Raw genomic sequence first — 22470 nt, forward strand, 5'->3', positions numbered from 1 at the left:
CTCCTATGAGGGAAGAAATTCACTGACTGGTTAAGACCGGGACAGAACTCTCCCCATGCTCCACTTAAGCATTTCGTTCGGATCCAAACTTCCAACCATCAAAATCAATTTTCATGTATGTTACACTGTGTTAGATTTGTGACTATTTGGGACAAATGGCTTTATGGCTTTGTGGTACTTCTTTTGGCCATTTATTTCCTTCCCTTCTGTGTTTTCCCCTCAGACATGGCCGCTGCATATGGCCCAGGCTGATCTCCAATTCACAGTACAGCTGAGGAGGATTGTGAGCCCCTGACCCTCTTGCCTCTTCCTTGTACACACTGGGATTGCAGACATGTGAGACACACACACACACAAACACACATCTCTTTTATGTTTCTTAAAGGGGGGGGGGGGGAACCAACCAAAAGTGTGCTGTGTAAAAAGAGACATGAGCTTCCACACATATGCTTACATTAGCATTTTTATCTTGAAATTACAAATAACCTTCCTACTCAAAATAGCATTTACTCAGGAATATTGACAAATGAAGACATGGGTCCTATTGAACACTTACAGAAAAAGAACCTGCAGTTTTAACAAGACCATTGGGGAACTGAATGTCCAAAGGGATTTCAGAAGTACCAACACAGAGGAATGTTCGGAACTCAGCCAACTGTATAAAGTAAGCCTTGAGGAAAGATAGAATTATCTTCATGTGGAAATTTTGTCCCAAAATGTAACAATTTTTAGGCATGATTCACTTTTTCAAAAAAAATGGCACTTGTCATGTTGCTAATGTATAGTAATAAAGTTTAAGAATATGTAAGTTGACATATATTACATAAAGATTTTGAATTAATTATATACAATCTTTGTTTTTCTCAGCAAAACGTAACTATTACACTGAATTCTAGAAACAAGAAAACTACCTTACCTCACAAGTACTCGGTGACTAAGTATGGTCACTTTTTTAAAAGAATTGTGTTCAAATTGTGTGGTTTGATAAGCTCTGAAACTCTCAGAGGAAGTCAACCAGGATTCTAAGCTATTATCCTCCTATGTGTATCTCTGGGCAGATCAATGTCCATGTAAGACAGAATGAACAGAAGACAGGAAATTAGGGACAAGCTGCAAGTCAGAGAGGCAGCTCGTGTGACAGAGAGATGATGACTTCAGTAATGGGTGTTTAAAAAAAAAATCCCCAAATCCAAATTCAAATCAAAAGACAAATGAATAAAGGCTGCCTTTCTGACCTCATTACACCAGACCCAGCTTTTAGGCTGTGGTCTACACATTATGATTGTCCTTTACAGATTTCCTTGACATTAATATTAACCTGATTCACCCTATAAAAGAACAAGAAACTAGAGAAATGGGGGGGTTGTTGTATGCTTGAATTTGTTTCCCTACTACCTCCCAAGGAAACATCTCAGAGGTGAGTGTAGACCAGCCATTACCCCACAGAACAGACACATCCTATGCTTGCCAGCATGAAATATGCTGTAAAGCACAGTGCGTGTGCATCCCTTTAGTGAACTGCTCTGTGTCAAACTCCCTCTTCCCTGTGCATCTTCTCACCTGCAAACACTTTTGCAGAAAGATGTTGGATAACCATTCCAGTTTGGAAAAGAAGAAGCAAGTGTCAAATTATCTCAGCCATCTTATAGGGAAACCAAGCAAGGTGGCTGTGTATCACTCTGGTCACGCCCACAGCTCAATGCTCAGCCCTAAGAGAGTCTCAGTGAGTGCTGAACTGCACTTCTGTCTGAGTCCCATGGCAGCGACTCGTTTAATCTTGAGATGTACATTAAAAATGACCCATGCATTTGAATATATGCATTCGTACATGGCCTCGGGATTTAGCATTCCCTCCAGCTGTACTTTCTGTTTTTCCTTCACTAGTCTGTCCAGAGTTCAGGTTCAGCAGTGATTTGGGGTGATCCCATATTTCAGACTGTTCAAATCTCATCTGTGCTGAGTCGAATCTAAGGTTAGGCATTGTTGCCGAATGAAAGAGAGAATCCATCCATTCAGACAGCAGGTATTTTATGTACAGTGGGCATAGGAGAGAGAACATGAGTGCAGCAAGTAAACATGCGGCAAGCAAACGACCCTTGCATGGGACAATCTATTCTTACACTTAGGAACCCTGCCTGTCACCATTCCCCAGCCCTCTGATTTTTCTCCATTTTTCTCATCTCCTTTTCCTTGTGTCTGTGTGTTCTTCTTTGCCAGGCATATGTGTGTGTGTGTGTGTGTGTGTGTGTGTGTGTGTGTGTGTGTGTGTGTTGGGGGATGTCTGTGTGTGTATATCTGTGTATATTCTATGTGTCTATGTGTCTGTGTCTATGCATATGTATCCATGTGTGTCTCTGCTTCTCCATCTCTTTATGTCTGTCTGTTTCTCTCATGTGAGTGTGTGTGTATGTGTATCTGTATGTCTGTGTGTTTGTGTGTGCATACTTCCTTGCATGTGTCTCTGTCTCTCTGTGTGCATGTGTGTGGCTATGTGTGTGTGGTTTTTGGCAGGGTATTTCACAGTACCCTCAGGCAGGCAGAACACAAGGACACTCAGATTGCTCATTTCAGTTCCCCTACCCTAAGGATTGTTTCGTCTCCAAAGGAAGGATGGCGAGAGTTAGAAGAGCCATAATGGGTGCTGACACCATCCATAGTGAAACATGCAGAAGTCGTGAACAAAGCAAACCTGGATAGAATCTCCCTATATCCCAGCATGCCCTGGTAAAGTCGCAGCCATCCTCGGACTAACTTGGGAAAGTCTGCAGAATTTAAATACAAGCTAGAAAAAAAAATGAAGATAACACTTGTCAACTCCTTATCTATGAGCTGTTTATTGGGGGAAGTTATTTGCACTAAAAAGTATTTTTAATAATCTGTTTTTAAATCAATGCATATTGAAATAAAAGTAGAATCACGAATACCACTGACTTCTAAGACAGCTTATATACGAATGTATATATAGATCAAAGCACTCAGGTATGAAGTCTTGAAATAAAATGGATTTATACATCTGTTACTGGTTCTTTGTCCTGGAGTTCTGGCTTTGTTTAATGTTTCTGACATATAGGAAATATTACAAATTTACACTTTCTTGATGATTTTTTCTCCTCCTTTCCCTTCTACCCCAAAATATGCATATTTCTATACTTAACCAATGTAAGGATGTGTGTTTTTAAAATGTCACACCTGTTAGCATTGGTGGCCTCTTCTTAGAGACCTTGACATAAGCCACATCAGGTGTGTATAGCAGTAAAAACTCAAAAAGCATTAGATAACTGATTCTATTTTTATACTTATAATGGCATACTAATCTTACTAAATTTTGGAGTTTTGGACTAGCCTCTATTTTAAACAAATCAATATTTTTAAAAGAAGTTTTCTGAGAAATGCAGCCTTTTATAAGCAATGAAATAAAAATATTAAAAGTCTGTGCCAAATCTTGCTCTTCAATTAAACCCAAAATACCTTAAATGCTTACATATGAATTTCAAAGACATCTCACCATTCATACTGACTTGTCTGTAACTCTTTACCTCTTATTATAAATTGTACCTTATTCTAAAGTGCTTTTCTTAATGTCGAATGACAAACCTGACACTTGGATCAACTGGGCATCTTTATAGTCTTGCACAATGCAAAGCAGTTAGAGCCCCTGTATTCTCTGAACAAATTACTTCAGTGATTCACCACAGGGGCCAAGTGTGGTATCCCAACAGTAAGGTGTGGCCAGCCTGGTTACAAGCCATCGCCTCTGCTGGAGATGACACTGTGTTGACAGTTGCCGTGTTGGAGTTGCAAAAGCTTGATTATCTTAATTTAGCATCGTATTCCCATCTGTCATCCTTCTGAACAAAGCTCAGAAAGCACACCAGTAAGCAAATTATCATGAAGCCCTCAGCAATATTTCCGCACCACCCCTGCACTCCCCGGATTAGAAGCTTATCTTTGCTAACTTCACTGCCGTAGTCTCCCTAACACTAATCTTCGAGTCTTTGGTATTTTCTTAAATACACCTTTGGCACCTAGTTTTCCCAATCTATTTTATCAATAACAGTTCCTTAAATGAAATACTCCATAGGACAAAAAACTTCAGACCCTGAATTCAGACATCTCACTCGAACCTCAAGAACACGATGAGTCACTTCCTGAAATCTCATAAACCTATCCAACACGTTAAATCATCACCCTTCAAACTACAAAACGTAGGAACTTATCTAGAATTCTCTCCCCAAAGGCAGTCTCTGACATTTTGTTAAGTGGTAAGCAATCAGCTACTGTACAAAAATCAGTGCAATGTTTCATTCCGGCACCTTGTGTGAGCTCTTAGCAAGGTGAAGCAATAACATCATGTCTAAATTCTGTTATTCTCACCAACTCTCCAGAGCAGGTTTTTAAAAACTTATAAACCTACTGAAAACATGTTCTTCCTGCCTACCCTTTTCCTGAGCTTCACAGCCTATAAGAAAAAAAAAAAAAGGTTCATAATAAAGTTTAAACTCCTAAAGACCCATCACAAATTTTAATCAACCCATAGAACTTAAAGATGATCCTATATGCAATGCTAATTTATTACATTTCATTCTTAAAGAGAAAGTCTGTTAAAACCAACTAAGAATAATCATCAACAACAAAAAACAAAAGTAGATGACCTTGGGGGACACTCCAGTTGTTACAGTCAGCAAGAAGGCTGCAGTCTGTGCTAGCTCCATCCTGAACTGCCACTCACGCTTAAGGATACTAATGACAGACAACCATCCGGCACAGTGTTTGACAATCCAAAGCATTTCCGAAGGAACGAATCTCATCGGGTCAAGAACATTAGATTCATTCCACCTTTAACCCTCAGGGTCACAGCATTATCAATGAGAGTGTCAGAATTTAGGCTTAAGAATTTTAATCTAATAGGTTGACCAAATATCAATCCTTTTCTATCTCAAAAAAAACCAAACAAACAAACAAAACAAACAAAAAACCCACCACCACCAACAAAACCAAAAAACCCAAAAAACCCTTTCTTCTAATGCATCAATCCACTGCTTTATGATAAAATGGGTATATTACCATTCAATGTGATGGCACTAGGGGTTGCTGGGTAATACCCATTATCCTCTCCCCTCATGTCAGCATGCATCTCACCATTGAGATCAAGTGCACTGGTAATTAGTGTTTTCTATTAACATCTTCACTATAAACAGTCCAGGCATTTAGAAACAAAGTATCAATGAACGTAACAGTTACTTTAATTCATTTTATAAATGAGCAACTGGGAATTTTGCTCCAAGTGGTCACCAGTGTAGCCCATCCCATAGATGGCATTCTCCGAAGTATAAGGCACAATGTGGTAGGAATGCAGCTCTTCATAGTAGAGAGACTGGGAACAGCACTCCTGTACCATAAACTTCAGCCGTTTTCTTGTATCAGAATAAGCAGTCTTATAGCAGGGAGCCTCCTTGAAGTATTCATAGCTCTCTTTCTCCGTCTCTAGGTGTATCTTCCTCAGCAAATTGTTAATTAACACAGACCTTCTTAGGTAGGTTTCTGGGTCTTCAAGAAATCTGAGCTTCTCCAGAGAAAGCTTGAGGATACAAGTCCTGTCTTCCGGTAATATCAGGTGCTAGGGAGCAAACAGAGTTGTTACTCTCCACACAGGACACTGAAAACTAATGCTTTGTGCTACCAACGACATTTGGGAGGGAGACTTGGGAGAAAAGTAAACCCTTACTTTTGGAAAATACCCATGGTAATCTTGATGTAAATCTTCTTCTGCTGCATATTTTCTCTTAAAATAGGCTACTTTCGACGTTGTTAATGAATATGGTAGTACTTCTCTTGGATAAGCTAAAACAGAAAAACAGTTGGAGAAAGGTCAGGCAGCATTGTGCAAAGAGCATTTCATCGTGTAGAGACCATTCGTAAACAGAAATTCAGCCCACCCCAGAGACGGCTGCCTGTTCACCAAACAAACAGTATTGTCATTGGCAATTGTCTTAAGATTAAAATACCATAGGCAGAGAAATGCCATTTCAGACACAAAATAGATGGTTGAGTTTAGAGGTCTATGTTCATTTCCTTATGCAGCCCCAGAAATCAAACTCAATTATGGTTTAATTTTGTGCCTTTTTGTGCCAAACCATGCCCAAGTTTGAAATTGATACACAAAATATAGAAAAGGTTATGTAATTTTCCCTCATTCTGTTTGTTAACTGTTGCAATACTCAGGAGAAAGTTGATGCTTCTAGGCTAGTCAAATTGACATAAAATAGTTGGTGCCCAATCACACCTTTAAATGTAATGGCATAATTTCTAACAACAAGGAAACATTTTGTCCTGAAACCCACAGATAAATGTAGTCTTTACCCCTCATCAAGGAACCTTCTCTTCATAACAGATGGAGACCACTACAGAAAACCACAGCCCATCAAAAAGTACAGAGTTGTGGAATCAATGGACACACCGACAAGACCACACCTAAAGCTCAGGGAACATTGCAGAAGAGGGGGCAGAAAGATTTTTAGCACCAGAGGATCAGGGAGTTTGCTGTAAGATTGTGTCTCCTAGTAACATCAGAAGCTACACATAAAGTCTCACCAACATGACTGTCTAAATGTGAGCTGAGCAAGGATGGACATGTCAGACTGGACAGAGAAAAGCTCAAAAGGTATCAACTCTACACAAAGAAAGAATTATAGGCAACTTAGGAAAGCTGGGAGTGGGAGACATGGTCCACCCTAGGGAAGATCAGACCAACTGTCCAGTGCCAAATGTGTCAGCCATGAAAATATATGGACAAGTAACATCATATGAACTAAGAAAGTTATATATAGAAATATACAAATACATATATGTCATGCAAAAACAACTGATAAAAAGAGAGACCATGAATTTGAAGACAAATGGGAGGGGTGTTTGGGAAAGTTTAGAGGAAAGAAAAAGAAAGGAGAAATGTTGTAATCAAAATACAATTTCAAAAGTAAACAAATTTTAACTAATTGATTTAATGGTCCTGACATTTAGCATAATTGAGGATAATAATGAGACGAGAGAGAATATATATAGCATAACTGACTGTAGTGTAATACGCGAAAGTAGAAAACCTTTGTTTACTCTTTGAAAATGCGACTGCAGATGAAGATTCTGACTTTAAGGAAGAGAGTTTAGAGGTCGCAGATTTCCAAAGGAGTTCCCAGAATGTACTCCAGATGGCGCTGTGGCCACAGAAAGGAAGCAAGATCAACACAGCGGATTCCAATTCAAGGCAGAGGGCCTGTAGAAAGCAGAATCCCGTTTCCTATTCATTCAGCCGCCACAGTCCAGGGTGGAAAGAAAGATTACATTTGGACTTGGTTTACTTCACCCTAACCCTATAGTTCTGTTAGAACCGTATGATTCACAAAACGATTAGCATATAAAGACATATGGGTTAAATAAATTTACACTAACATTTGATGCGTTCCCTCTAAACTCTAGAGCTTTTTACCGGCTTAAATATTGCAGATATGCTCTTCAATAACCTGCTTTCCGTAGTGTTTCCTTCATCTTGGAGCCATGCCTACACAGCTTCACACAGCCCTCCTGCAGCTGGATGCTCTTCCTGAGCCAGTAAGGAAAGCTACATGCCTCGCCTCAGGCATCCCAATTTCACTGCTGTCACTGTGGGTTTTAAACCCAAGAGAGCTAGTGTGGGCATGTTTTAAGGAATCCAGGATTCAAAGCACATGTGCATCTGACCTAAAGGAGGTAGTGTTGTGATAAGGACTCGTAGCTGAAGCTGCGTGCACACAGTTCTTAGATTTGATGTATTCTCACTTATTTGAAAGGGTTAGGGAAAAAAAAAAATAAGAACTGATCAAATACATAAATCAAATGAATCCACCCCAAGCCCAGTTTTCTCTCCTTTTCTTTTTGTTTGTTTGTTTTCTTTTTTAAGATAAAGAAACTGCTAGTTACATTGAAAGCTATTTATCAAACAACTAGATAACAAAATTTTTGTTTATCCCTTATGATAATGCCTCCTATTGCATGGTGTGCACACATGTACGAATATATGTGCATGTGTGCATGTGTGTGTTATATGGGTATGTGTGTGTTCCTGCTTGTGCACATCTACATACAGGTGTACAAATGTGTGTGCACGTGCAAGCAAAGGCCGGAGTCAACATCGGTTTTCTTCCACAATTGATCTCCACCTTACTCATTTGAGTTGGGGGCTCTCACTGAACCTAGACTAGCCACAGTGACCCCTAGCGACCCTCTTGCCCTCACCTTATCAGCATTCAGATTATAGGACCTTGCCACAGCCTGGCTTTTACACGGGTGCCTGGGCTCCAAACCCAGGTTCTCGTGCTTATCCAGCAAGCACTTTACAGGCTGAGCCATGCGTGTCCTCTGTTCCTCTTTAGTTGTCAGACTAACTGATGTAACAGTGGTTCTCGGCTGTTAACAAGGATCAGAATCTCCTGTAGGGCTTCTTAACTACTGGGCCCTTCCCTCACCTTTCCAGTGGGTCTAGAGGGGGAACGATTGCACCCAATCCAACTAAGATCTATACCAGATAGCCTGGGACCACATTTTGATAGCCAAGGTATTACAGCACCAGACAACTGTACTAGTGGCCCCTAAAAGTTAAACTCAGTCCATCAACTGACAGCAAACAACTGGGTTGATTGGTGTTGTCATTGTGGTTAGTGGTTCCCTTTATCAGTTTAGGTGCTTTGGGGTTTTGTTTGGTTGGTTTTTGGTTTTGTTTTGTTTTTTTTTTGTTTTTTTTTTTTTGGTTGATTTTGATTTTTTTTTTTTCACCATGAACAAAGCCAGCTCACATTTTAATTACACAGTAAAGAATAAAGTCCATTCTCAACAGGAGTTCCCGGGTTCACCTTAAAAGGATCAGTGCCTATTACTAACATTAGCACTTGGGCAGGTCACAATGTTTCTTGGCAGCATCTAATGAAGGACTCTAGTGAAGGGAAGAGTGAGGAAAGACTTGGACATAAGAAGCGCAAGCTTGCTGGAAGCAACATTGTTTCCATCTATACATGTGTCCTTTATTAGATATTGGCTTGCTTTACCATCTTCAGTATGCAGCTATGTAGCCATTCGTGAGTGACACAATGGACTGCAAATTGCAGCCTGGAGCACCAGGTATTAAATTTACTGTTCCATCCTCTTGCTCCCAACTGATCCTCCAGGGAAGCTATTTCAACTTAACAGATCAAGAGATAGATAGATAGATAGATAGATAGATAGATAGATATGCATAGATGGATGTGATGCATGGATGAATGGACAGACGGACAGACAGACAGACAGATCGTCTGATTCTGGGTCACTATATTCCAGAAGTTACACTAAAATATAGAATGCAGAAGACCCCAAAAATACAACGCAAACACTCAAGAGGTCTAGACCTGAGCCTGTTCCTCCTGGGCAAGGAAGGCTTTTAGTCACTCAGTTTATTATTCCTGAGAAAACCACCACCATCACACACACACACACACACACACACACACACACACACACACACACCACAGATGAATTGCTGAACACCTTTCGAAGCTGCTGTCAGTTTGGCAAGTCCCTCCATGCTGGCTGCCTGGCGCTTGGCAATATTTTCCACATCCCTTTTTGGAAGATGGCTTTAGCCATTTTGAGGCTAAAGTATGTGGCCAACGTAAGCTGCTACATCTGTTACTTGCTGGATTAAACCTCAAAACCTTCTGAGCTGGCAGCTATGTGTTGGTCGTGCTTTTCAGCCTCCTCTGAGTGCAGATGAGGAAACCAGGGCCCCGAAGAGACTCTAGCTGACAGGCAGTTGCCTAGCTAAGAGCTGGGAAGTGGGTGGAGGCATAGATTTACTCTCTTGCTCTTAGCTGTGTGACTTTAAACAAATTGCTTAAACTCATCACAGATATCACTTGTTTAGTGGGGTTGACCATGCACTGTGGCATCACACCTAATATATGGTAAGCCTTACATCAAACCACAGGTCTAATGATGAGTCAATAGACCCAGCCCAGTCTCACAAAAGCCAAGTGCTCCCTACCCTTCAAGCTCTGACCTAAAGACCATTTCCAGCACCCAGCCCCTCGGAGAGGATAGTTATTAGTTGAAAACCCCCAGATAGCTCAGATAGTCAAGGTAAAAGCCATTAAACAAACCGCACAGAGCTCTGAGAATGTGTTTCTGGTGTGTCATTTTGAGCTAAAGGAAAAGATGTCTTCTAAACATTTAGTTCATCTCCTGGGTAATTCATTAGTGCTAATCTGAATATCCAAAGATGTTCACTTGCCAAGATCGAGTTGACAGAGATAAATGTGTTTAAGTCCCAGCAGCCAAAAAAAAGCTTGTAATTCACCTAAAACCCAATGAAATAAACAAGACCAAAATGACTATATGCCTTTGGAGTCAGCATTCTGGGGTCTGAGAATAGTATACAAGCTACAAAACTGAATTGAGCTGAGCTGGAAATTTTTTTTTTCTGAAGCAAAATAGCTAATGCTGGTTTGAACATAAAAATTATTTTTAATGTTGTAACCTCTGGGTCACACAAAATGTCTGTGCCAGGCTCCATGAATGTCACAGCGTAAGAACTCAACAAGTAACACAACAAAGGCTCAGATCAGAGTGACCCACCTGCCATTAGTGCTCAGGCAGGGCAATTCATACATACGTCTTTAAATAAATGCTTAAAACGCAATTACAAACGATTGTTTCCTTATTGTTCTGCCTCTGCCTCCAGGCAACTGGAATCCTGTTAGTGTTCAAGTGATTTCATTTGGTAGGAGGCCCAGGGACAGTACATTAAAGAAACATCATCTGCAAATTAATTTATAAACACTTTGAAAGGGACAGACAGCAGCAAAAGAACAATCCCCAGCTCAGTAATTTTTCTTTTTAGGTCAAAGGAGATACCCAAGAAAGAGTAAGGAGAGCATCTTAGAAGTCTTCAATTTCCCAGTGTTCTAATGAACACATGGTTAAAAAAAAAATCAAGCTGAAGCCACCTGGTTAGAGGTATGCATGCTAGCCATCGACAGAAGGAGCGGAGGCTGATCTGTGTGGAAAGTACACACCAACCACGGCCGATGCCCATCATAGATAAAGTGAGGTCTTATCTGTTCTCCTTTTGTGATGTTAGCCTGGCACTGTCTGAAAGGTCTGTCTAAACCATGCTTAGCCAATAGGGAAAGTATCAGATGCAATAGTTTTTATCCTAAAGGCTACAAATACTTTGGTTTCAAAGTATCTACTCTAGGGCTGGTGATGTAACTTGGTAGTAGAGCATTCAGCTTACATGCACAGGACTTGGGTTCAAACCTCAGCGTAGCCAGAAAAACACAAAACAAACAGCAACAATGAGAATTATCTCATCTTGACCCGTTAGCCCTGCTCTGAGGTCTTGCTGAATGACCTAAAGCACTCCACCAGGACAAAACCCAGCTCTGTAATTTGTTCTGTGTCTTTGGGAAAGAGTCTGGATTTTTTTTCATGGGGGGAGGGGGGGACGACAACTTTCAGTTTGCTGATTTGTATGTTGTTTAGCTGAGATGATGCTTTAAAATCACTTTCTTTGGCATCTGTCACATGTGCTCATAATTTCATTTCAATCACTGTTATTTATCATTATTGCAGTGACCCCTTTTCAAAACATGAATATATATCCGATGACACAGGAGCATTCTATTACTATGTAGGACATATATGCCCTCATTGGTGTGAACCACGAGTTACATAAAACATTCATGAGTGTGTTCATGAAGGCAGACAACAGGAACAAAGTCCAAGGCTGCACTACCCTGCTTTCCATGGGCATAAAGCTTTGCTGATATTTGACAGTGCTCTATCAGCTGCCTCCATTCCGTCAATACCCCCACAAACACCCAGTACCTTTCTGTGTGATATGCTCTATGGCGGCAGAACTCGGTCTTGGTGCTTAGCTCTGAATCAGTGGAGCAGTCTGTTTCTTCAGATTTATCATCTACTCCAAGCACAATATTGATTTTAATGGCAGTTTCAGATTCCCAACAAGTTGCAGATTCTGGAAGGCTGTCTTAGGAACTTCCAGAGATACTGGTGGCCAGTGATTTTCTTTGAGGTAGCAGCAGCGTTGTCTGCCCTGAGATTCCTGATCCCCTGGCATAGTCCAAAGTGCAGACATAGACTATTGAACAGAGCACCAGCAATCCCACAAGCCCATCCTGTTCTAGTGATCACTGAGCCAGAGAGAACACCATTAAACAAGAGGTGACCAGCCAGGCAATAAGGAAGTCGTGATGTGCCACAGCCAGCCTTCTCCAATAAGCTAGCCCTGCCAATGACCAAAGCCAAACAACAGAGAGCTTACAGAGTACATATTGTGTTTACAACTCTCTGGGGAAATGGCCCCATTCCCTTCATCCTTCACCTCACAACATATGATTGACAGAGAAAGAAAATTGGCCAAGCAACTACCTTTCTGAATATGAAATAGCCAAAAATATCTCACTGATAATATCTAGAAAGACACTTTGACTCCTGTGTGTACCCAGGGCCAATGCTCAGAGAGGAGAGTTTTGACCCCTGACCTGTGGGTAACAGAGCTTCTTAGAGAGTCCTAAGCGGTATCATCCACACCATCTTTTGTTATACATCACCCACCATCTTTTTATTGAGCATATCAACAGCACCCTGTCCCACCAAGGCCAGGTTTGCTTCTATTGTCCATGGTCTGTGTGAAACTCACATCCGAACCCTCATTCACTTTTCCAGGAGTCCTTGCTCTGCTCTTATGGGGTTTTATCAAACTTGGTCTTATGGTGTCTGATCTGAGTTCCCAACTAGAAGCTCTCTAGCAAGAAAATGATCTTCACCAGTGAGGTGCTTTCCTTCAATGGGTATGGGGCACCCTTGAATAGCATTGTATTCAAGCTCAGGAAATCCCACAAAGCCACTGGCTGTCTCACCTCAACATGGCAAGTAGCATGTACAGACAGAATTGAGCCTTTGAGCTCCTGGTTCCCACTTCTCTTCTAAAATACCCCCAGCGTTTTCATGTCCTGACCCTTTGGATATGCACCTGAAGTCTCACAGACTCTCTTCTACATACCTGCAGAGTTCCCAGCCTCAAACGTGTATCTCCTCCCCATTCACTCAACCATTAATATGTAGAAGTCTCCTATCTCTCTGCTGTTAGGAAAATTCTTTCTTAAGAATATAAAAGCAAATCATTGGTTTTTTTTTTTTTTCCTAAATATAAGGCTCTTTTTTTTTACAGTACTGAACACATTAGTAAATCCTTACTGCCTTTCACCAATACCACCCTCTCATTGACCCCACTGAGAATTATTAATAGATATCAGATGGCTCTGTATCGGTGTCTTTGAATAATTTTGACTGGGAAAAATTAAAGCAATTGTGTTAGAGTAAGGGGGGAAAGTAAAGTACTAGAAGTATTTAAATAGACGACTTACTTTTAAAGATTAAATGTAACTAGAGAGACTTAACAAGACTGGCTTCTGCAGGCCCCCAGGCCCAACATGAAGGCAGGTCTCTCTTCCTTAGCCTCAGTTCCGAGTTTGGTCAGTTCATGCTTGCCTCTGTTTCTGAAAAAGCTACTTTTTATTTTTACGCTTACATTCTTATACTTGCATTTTTATATATTTCATATTTCACTTCATATTTACGTTTTCATGTTGACTTCAGAAGCATGTGCTGCTCTGGCAGTCTAAGCTGGCTCTGCGCTGGCTTTCAAGTATACTTGGGAGTTCATTGCTTTCCCCATTGAGCAGGGAGCCAGGGAGTAGAAGCCTTGATGGAGATTTCAAAGACCCCATTGTGTCTCGAGGCATCTTCAAGGCCTTACAGAAGTTTCATGACATGAATCCAAACATGAATGTTAATGTGCTCCTAAAAACTTCACCACAGAGTGAGCAGCTGGGCATGGAAGGCTGTCGCCAGATCTTGGCTTCATCCTTAAGCCCTTGTTTGTCCTGAGCTTGATCTAGGCATCATATCCCAGACACACACATTCTTTATAGCCCAGAGTAAGCAAGCGTGGATGGTGGCTACATTGATAAGGGTCACTACAGAGTCACTGTAGCTGTGAATCCACCAACATCTAAGTACTTGCTTGCTTCATAGCATTTACTTTTTAAAAAATATTTAGGACTAAATACTATGATTTTAAAACAGACATGTACATCTGCACAGTATATGTTCTACATTTTGGACTTTTATGCTATTAGTCAAACTAAATTTTGAGAAGCCCTTTGACTTTTTGATTGTGACAGTCATCTCAATGGAATAGCAACTGTCATTCACAGACATTAAAAAACACAGGGGTTTTAAACTTCTATGTATGTTGCATATGAAACAGGATATATTATATATATTTATTTATATGTGTGTATACAAATTATAAGACTAATGCATATATAGAATATATATATAGGAACCAATCATCACGGCTGAGAATGAGCCATGCACCAACATTTACACACCCCCTGAAAGACTGCAGTAAGTCTCATCTGTCTCCACAAATTTGTTCCTCACAATAAAATACGGTAAATATCATGGGAGAAGAGTGGAGGGTGGCTGGCACTAAGAGCCAATGAGCAGTTTTTGGTGCTGTATATATCGCTACCGCTACCTTAGCCTAACGTGAAATGGATGAGTTCAAAGTCTCATGACATTCATAAAGCCACATGAAATCAGAACGGAGGTTTTGAATAGGAATCTGAATGGATTCTCTCCAACCGCCTGTCTCTATGGAGGGCACATCTTTTGGAAATTGTCATTGTCATTTGCTAGGCTAGTCACCTCTGGCAGGGTACTGCCCAGAGATACCTCAGTACATCGAGTTCCATGGTGCCAGAGAGTTTACGCATCAAATTCAGTCTTACAGTTGAGAAGAAAGTAGTTAATTCTCCTTAATTCTCTCTACCATAATAGTTAGTATTATATACAAACTATTATGTATATATACATAATATATATATAATACATAGTATATATACATAATAGTTTGTATATAATACTAATTATGTATATATACTATTATATACATAATACTAATTATGTATATATACTATGTATATATATATATATAATGTATATATACTATGTATATACTATGTATATATACATAATAGTTTGTATGTAACTATGTATAGTTAGAAGTAGTTAATTCTCTCTACCATAAGTCTCCATGTAAATTAGCGTTCCAAAAGTCCCCACAACCTCCTATGGGAACTTGAAGGATTCTCTCTTGCTTTCTTTCACCCCAGACGGACACTGCCAGCGTGCTCAGAAAGCTTCCTCTTGACTTCTAGTCTCCCTCACTTGGCCCACCGAATTCATAGGGGTCTAAGAGAGGCGAGTCTGCCAGCCTACAAATGTCCTTTTTGCAGAAAACCTTTATTGACTTCTCCCCAGCAACCGCTCATATAAACAGCCCCTTCTATTGATCTTGTAAGTCGCTGTGATGCCACACTAGCATTTATTTCTCTGGATACATATTTAAACAGTAATTTCTCTTCAGATGGTGATTACCTGGCAATGCTGACTCAGACCGAACAGTGTATGTCTAGGACAGCCTCAGAAGATTTGGTGAGAACTCCCCTTGGCACGTGGAGCATGTCTCACAGCCTCGGGCTCATGAATGGGGACCTGGGATCTTAAAACAAGGAGACATACTGGCATAAGACACCTCTAAAGAAGCAGGGATACAGGCACATGAATTAGTTATCAGGCAGGAGAAGGCGGGGGTGGGAGGCGGCTCTGAGACGTTTGAGGTGGGGCTGATCTAGAATGTGGTTAAGACAGAAAGATAAACCTTCAAACTCACAGGATCAGTTAAGTTTAAGTAGGAGCGACGTCACCTCTCCCTAGGAGATCTGGAAAGTGCAAAATAATTCATCTCGCCAGTGATTTACTCGGATGGTTATTTTGGGGAAATTTGATTTTTTTAAAAAAAAAAAGAAAAAAGAAAAAAATCACAGTCAGCTCTTGTATAATTTTAGTCTGGATCACCCTCCAAAATAACAAAGCAGTTAACTCAAAACACCACAACTTGGCCTTTCTCTGACATACTGACTCTTTCTGGCAAGGTTTGAAGTAGCTGCTCCACATTTGAAGATAGTTCTCAGCAAAGGGTTCCGTTTAACCACACCTAGTCTGCATGGCTGTGTGCTCACAGATCTCATCATCTTCTATATTTAGAGAGACGGGCTTTCCAAGGGAAGACGGGCATCCAATAAGGACGATCCCATCTAGAGAGGTGAGTTACTATGGTTACTGCTCAGGAGGCTGAGGACCCGTGAACCGCTGCTTCTGGCCAGCTGGACCCTTTCCAGACGAGGACCAAAAACAGAAGCCCGCTCTCCATACGTGCAGACTGAATTTAGTGGAGCCTACTTCGTCGTTTTTATCCATAACCACAGGCTGCCTTTGGGCGCTCTCTGCCTCCAGCTCTCCAACCTCGGGAAGCCAGGCAAAGCAAAATCAAGGAGGGTGGAAAACTTCTGAGCACTAACTGAACAGTAGAAAACAGAGGGGGAGTCTCAATGTCCAATCCTGGCATTTAAAAACACAAATCAAGTTATTCGGGACCAGTGGCTGGTCACTTTTCAATGGCCAGGAGCAGGGTGGGATCTGAGGCCAAGTCCCTAGGCTCCAGCGGTAGGGAATGCGTCTTCTCTGGGCCTCGGGGTCAGATGCCTGGCTGGAGGGGTCCTGGCATACCTTGCGAGGGGGTCAACTCACCCGAATACTGCGTGTGCAAGTGTTTCACAGCTCCTGTTTTTCACGAAGGTGTCACTCTTCGGACGGGCTCTGACAGCGACAGCGGCAGCGGCAGTGGCGACTGCAGCTCTGCGGGGCGGCCGGCTCCTGCAGGTCGGTCCCTCCTTCTCTGAAGCGCCTCTCGCTCCGGCTCAGAACGCGAGGCGGGCGCGCGGCTTTTCTAGGCGCGCATTGGACCAAAGGGAGCAGATGTTATCCGGTTGCTAGGAGCGTTGCTAGGAGGCGATGACGCCCCTCCACCGCCCGAAGCAACTTTCCTGAAGGTCTCGGACGCCAGAGGGGGCTACTGAGAGCCGGTCTGGGAGCTCTACCGGGAAAGAAGGTTGGCAACGAGGGGTCCAGCCACGGGCCACACTCACTTGGTCCAGGAGAGCTAGCAACGGGGGAGCGGGAGCGTCGCGGGCCTGAGCGTTGAGAGGAGTCTCGCGTCCCACGAAACGGTCGCTCACTGGAGGCTGGATGGGTGTCCCCATGGAAGTTGAACGTGGGGACAGAGGTGGAACTGCCCTTAAAGGTGTGAGGGATCCTTTGGCTCTGGGACTGTATCCCACTGTATTCCTGTTACTACAAGCAGGTTTGAGCAGTCGAGGGACTTGAGAGAGGGAAATATTAATCCATGAAACTCAACCCTGAGTCTAATTCCTTTGGGCACACTATATGGCTGCCTCCTGAAACGGTGTCAAGGATTTGGGGGGTTGGAGGGTGTGTGGGGGGCGGGGGGGAGGGTCCCCATGGTTTAGTGTACTGCCTTCACACCTTTAGACTTCATTTAAATGAGAGAAGAAAACAAATCCTTCAATTATTATGAAATTTTCTATTAAAAAAATCACAGAAAGACACGAGGTTGGAAGAAAGATGTGTTTGTTTCCTGGGATAGTGGTCCAGGGAGTGAAAAATGAATATGATCAAAATACATTGTATGCCTGTATTAAATTCTCAAGAGACAAATAAATATATCTTTTTAAATGCACCTCAAAGGGTACTTTTCACAAAGGATACTGGGAAAACTATATATGTTTCGGTCATTTTTGCTTTATTGTAATTTCAACAAAGGTTTGTACCCTCTCCAACTTCTTGACAGAGCTTATTTTGATGCGGGTCTGTTCGCATTCTCAACCATTGCTTCTTATCGTCGCTGTTGTGAAATGGCTTTATTGAAGAAAAAAAAAGATGGCAAGAACCTCAAAGTGGGATCATTTGAGTAACCAGTGAGCAAATTCAAGAAAGGAAACTCAAATACCTAGTAAAGAAATTCTGCCCAGCATGCTCCCTTGATGATAAATTTCTCCTAAGAAAGGAGTACAGAATTTCCCTTGGCTTCCCTTGAGAGTTGGGCGCAAGCCAGGATGGAAGTCAGCACCCCTGGGACTGCACTTAGAAAGAAATATTGGGTGTTTAGATCCAAGCCAGGCTGCTGACCTAAGTACTGTGGGGGTACCATCTTAAGGCCAGTGGGGTACAAGTGTGATCCCACAGTTCAGAGGGCTCCAGTACCTATTTAATGCCTTTGTCAAACTTTGATCTCTGAACGTGTGTTTTCCCTGAGGTTTGAGATGGTCATGAGCTAATCTGGAACTGGGCAAAGAAGGAGTACGTAGCCAAGGCAGCCTAAAGAGCTAATAATATAATCACAAAGTTACTGCCATAGGGGTCTAAAGGGGGACTTTGGGGAACAGTTTTCTGATCCCCCAGGCAACCAGCAGTATGTCACATTGCTACTTCACTATTGGCAGCAGAGACTAAAAAGGGGGCTGTCTTCTCTAGAGCTTCCCTGAGACTCTCTATAACCATAGAACTTCAGTTCCAGTCACTCTGGACTGTCCTCTACCTTGTTTGGAAAAGGTCTCGATGTCCCCTGTGTTATGTGAATGGCATTCCTTCTTTAATGTGCCTCCCTCTCACCTGGCTTCCTCCCATTCAGCCTGCCAGATGCTGTTTAAAGACATCCTCGGCACAGCTTTCCTAATTACAGCCCACCTCTCACTCCCCCAGCCCACCCTAGAGTCCTGCTGCCTGCCACATTCTAAAAGAGTTCTCTCAGGAGAATAGTGAGTGGCCAGCATATAGCACACAACTCCAGGTACATGCCAGAGAGCCCTGAGCCTGTGGTCAGTGTGGATATCTCCCAGGTCTCTCTTTTCCTGAGCTGGGTAGCTGTCAGTTAGTGCCCCCACCCAGACCCTGAGGGAAGCCAGGAGTCATTTTCAGCTAGGGATGTACTTAGGCACTGACTTCGTTTCCTTTTTGAAGACCACTGTCTGGTCTCCATTAACCGCAGGAAATACTCAACCTAGAGTCACTCTGGTATTTTCCTAACACTCCTTTGCCAGTCCTCTGAACTGAGCGTGAGTCCTCTGAGTTGAACTGTCCTCTCTTACCTTACCTAAAACTGCATCCATGTGGGCTGGGACAACAGTTAGGGAGGTGAAGGGCTTGCCAGAAAAACATGAGACCTGAGTTCAATCCTCAGAACCCATCTTTAAAAGTTAAGCATGATGGCATATGCTCCCAAGGCAGAGGCAGATATATGCATCATTGGGGTACAGTGTCCACCCCTAGTAATGGGGTTCTGCCTAGCATGTACGAGCCTGTATATTCAACCCCAGAACTAAAGACAGACAAAAACCCCGCCCGTAATCACATGCCATATCGCTATGGAGCCAAAGCAGGGAAACTATTTTGGGGGAGCAGCTTGACTCAGCCACTATGGGCACATGTGCAACGTATCTGAACAGATCAGGGAACCTTGCCTTCTGTGATGTAACTTCCTGGTAACTGCCGTATCTCCCTTTTGTGTAGGGCTCCCTTAAGAAAAAAATAAACATTAGAAGACATGAAGGAATGGTCAGGGTGATATCAGGATGATAGAGTAGCCTTGTGGCAAAATTAAAAATAGAATAAAGGCACAGCTCTTAATCCCCGTGGGCCCATTGATATCTGCAAAGACTTGTGGTGTTCTTTGGTGACACTATCCTGCTGCATACCCCGGGCCAGCTTTGAACTCTAGACCTAGTGCTTCAGCTGAGCACTGGGATAACAGGCCCATGCCACTATGTCCAGACTATAGCAGGTGGACACTGCACAGATGCTCTCACTTCTACTAGCTTCCCTTTGAGCTATATTCCCAAATCCTCCCAGAGAAACATCCCCAGAAACTGTAAGGCTCACATGAAGCTTTAAGGTGTTTATATGACGTAATTCATTGGTAAAATGTTATTAGAGATGGTTAATGTTTTCAAAGTAACCCTACACAAAGCACTCCAGGTAACGAAGGACTGCCAGGAGTGGAGGAAATATAGTCTTCCCTAGAGAAAAACACACCAACTGGTTATCCAAGCCAAAAACATATATACAAGTAACATTATACAGACCAAGCAGGTTGTATTTGTGTATTTAGAAATATATATTCATATACAGAAATGCATATAATAATAATTAATTTAAAAATAGGCCATGAGTTTGAAAGAGAGCAAGGAGGAGTATACAGGAGGGCCTGGGAGGAAGGGGAGCAAATGAGAACGATGCAATTGTTATATCAAAAAAACAAAGAGGTAAAAGGAGGTTTATGTTATAAATAAGCCATTTATAGACTTTTAAAACTACCATATGGGCTATAAAATACAAGGAAAAAGATCCATGGTAATGGAAGGGGATACCATTTCAGCCCTTAAGGATGGGAGCATCTCAGTTGAAGTGTGAGGAAGCAGCAGTCCTGAGTTCCTGAGGTTCCAGATGACAGTCTGAGCATAGATTACCCAAAGACCTGTTCCTCCTCATGCTTTGCTTACAGCTTAAGATTTGTGTTTTGGTCTTAATACAGCACTTGGGCTCATTGTGGCCCATACATAGAAGCATCCAGCTTTTCCCAGGCTAACAGCTCAGAATCCAGCCTTGCCCAGGCTATCAATTCAGAGCTCTTTACCCCAGACTTAGAGCCATCATTTTACCAGTGTCCCCACAACCCTGGAGTGCTTGAAACCCAATGTAACAAGCAGATCACTTTGGCCATCCTATAATGTCCTGTAACCATGGGTGACAGGGCTCTTGGGGGTGGGGGTGGGGAGCCAGAATCTCAGCATCAACAGTGACAACATAGGAAGGAAGCTCATTTCAGAGGATGGAGAGAAGAGAGGGTATCGGGATGTGAGATGCTGTCTAGAGAATGCTTATGATTTCCAGTTCATTTTCCCAGGCACATAAACAAGTTCCCAACTATTTTAAAAAGAAAAAAATTGTTACGTTTTTATTTAGTGTGTGGACACACACGCATGAACATGCAGACCAGGGCACGTGTATAGAGGCCAAAGGACAACTTACTAGAGTCGTCTTGTTCATTCCTAATGTAGGTCTAGGAGATGAAACTAGGGGCTCTGGCCTGGTTCTCTGCCACCTTAAAGACAGAGTTCTGAGACTGGTCCTGGCCAGTAGAGCTTGGGCAGAAGTATGGCCACAAATCAGATCCCTTCAGTCTCATGCCTTTCTTTCTCCCCCACTCATGAGGCAGAGTATTCCTCGAGCACACAGGAGAACCCTAAGGTAACAAAGTCTCGGGTGGAGAGGCAGTCAGCAGAAAGCTGTGTGGTCAGAGAATGGGATCAGACTGTGGAGTGAGAAACCTTTCTCACGCAGACATGCCCGCCCGGGTTTAGGACAAGTGGCACTAATGAATGCCACAACTAACCCTGAAATGTTTTGTTGAATTTCTAATAAAATTTAAAATAATTTTAAATTTTTGAATAAAGCCCCTGGAGTACAATAGTGTCCTGTTGTCTTTGACTTGGAAGGTTTGGGCTTTGCTTTCATGATAGACTGTAACAGCCTGGCTCCCTCTCCGTTGAGCTCACTGCATCTATATACTGTGAACTAATTAGAAATGAATAAACACAAGGGGTTAAGATTTCCAGACAAGGGCGTTACTGAAAGGGAATCACCTCCACTCGGTGTGAAAGCCCACATCCGCCCTCAGAGTCTTCCAGGTGCACTTTAGCATGCTAGGTATCCTGATATTTGTATAGAATCCTCACCCAATACTTTTATTTTAAATTCAATCCCTCAAAGCATTACACATTTGCTTCACTGATCACCATGCAAAGCCCCCTGATTGTGAAGCTAAGGAAGTCATGTGACTCCTCGGTGCAATGCTCGTGGTTTTGACATGCAAGTCTGAGGCTAGGATAGTCTTGAAGTCCTTGTTTTTGTAAATGGTAAACCAATATCATTCAGGCTCATGAAATTTACACGTTAATGCTGCAAAATATCTTCAAAGTAATACATCTGACACATACATACAAACCATTGGCTAAGACTTTTTTGACAAGACCGGTAACAGCGCTTTTACAAAACTGACTGCTTCTCAGCTTTGAACTGCCTCGAATTCAGTTTCAGTTTCAGACGTTTTGAACAAACCGAGGCTAATGCTGCTTCTAGGTTTCATTTTTAAACAACAACAACAAAAAAAAGCAATTCAAATTTGTCCTCATGCATTTAAATATCTAATACAGAAACAGATTTCAGGCTGCATAAAATGTGCTTTTCCACATCACTGGGACTGAGCATCTTGTATGATTTGCAGAAGAAAAGCTGTAACTCTTCCAGCCATGAATTCATCCTTTATCACAGGCAAACAATTTTCTCTATTCTAATGGGTTTTCAAAGGTCGTTTCCAGCACAGGATTATCGGCAACCTCT

The 22470-nt window shown here is 42.1% G+C and overlaps 1 long non-coding RNA gene across 1 annotated transcript; it reads right to left on the reverse strand.

The window, feature by feature from the left end:
* Positions 1-445: 445 nt before the first annotated feature.
* On the reverse strand, positions 446-16955 carry LOC143437096 (uncharacterized). Its single transcript, XR_013106767.1, has 4 exons — positions 16744-16955; positions 15532-15655; positions 5726-5841; positions 446-5617 (listed from the first exon to the last, which is right to left on the reverse strand). It is a non-coding gene; the product is annotated as an uncharacterized LOC143437096 (long non-coding RNA).
* Between the last annotated feature and the right edge of the window lie 5515 nt (positions 16956-22470).

This window comes from Arvicanthis niloticus, chromosome 23 (genome assembly GCF_011762505.2).
Source record: "Arvicanthis niloticus isolate mArvNil1 chromosome 23, mArvNil1.pat.X, whole genome shotgun sequence".
Taxonomy (NCBI): Eukaryota; Metazoa; Chordata; class Mammalia; order Rodentia; family Muridae; genus Arvicanthis; species Arvicanthis niloticus.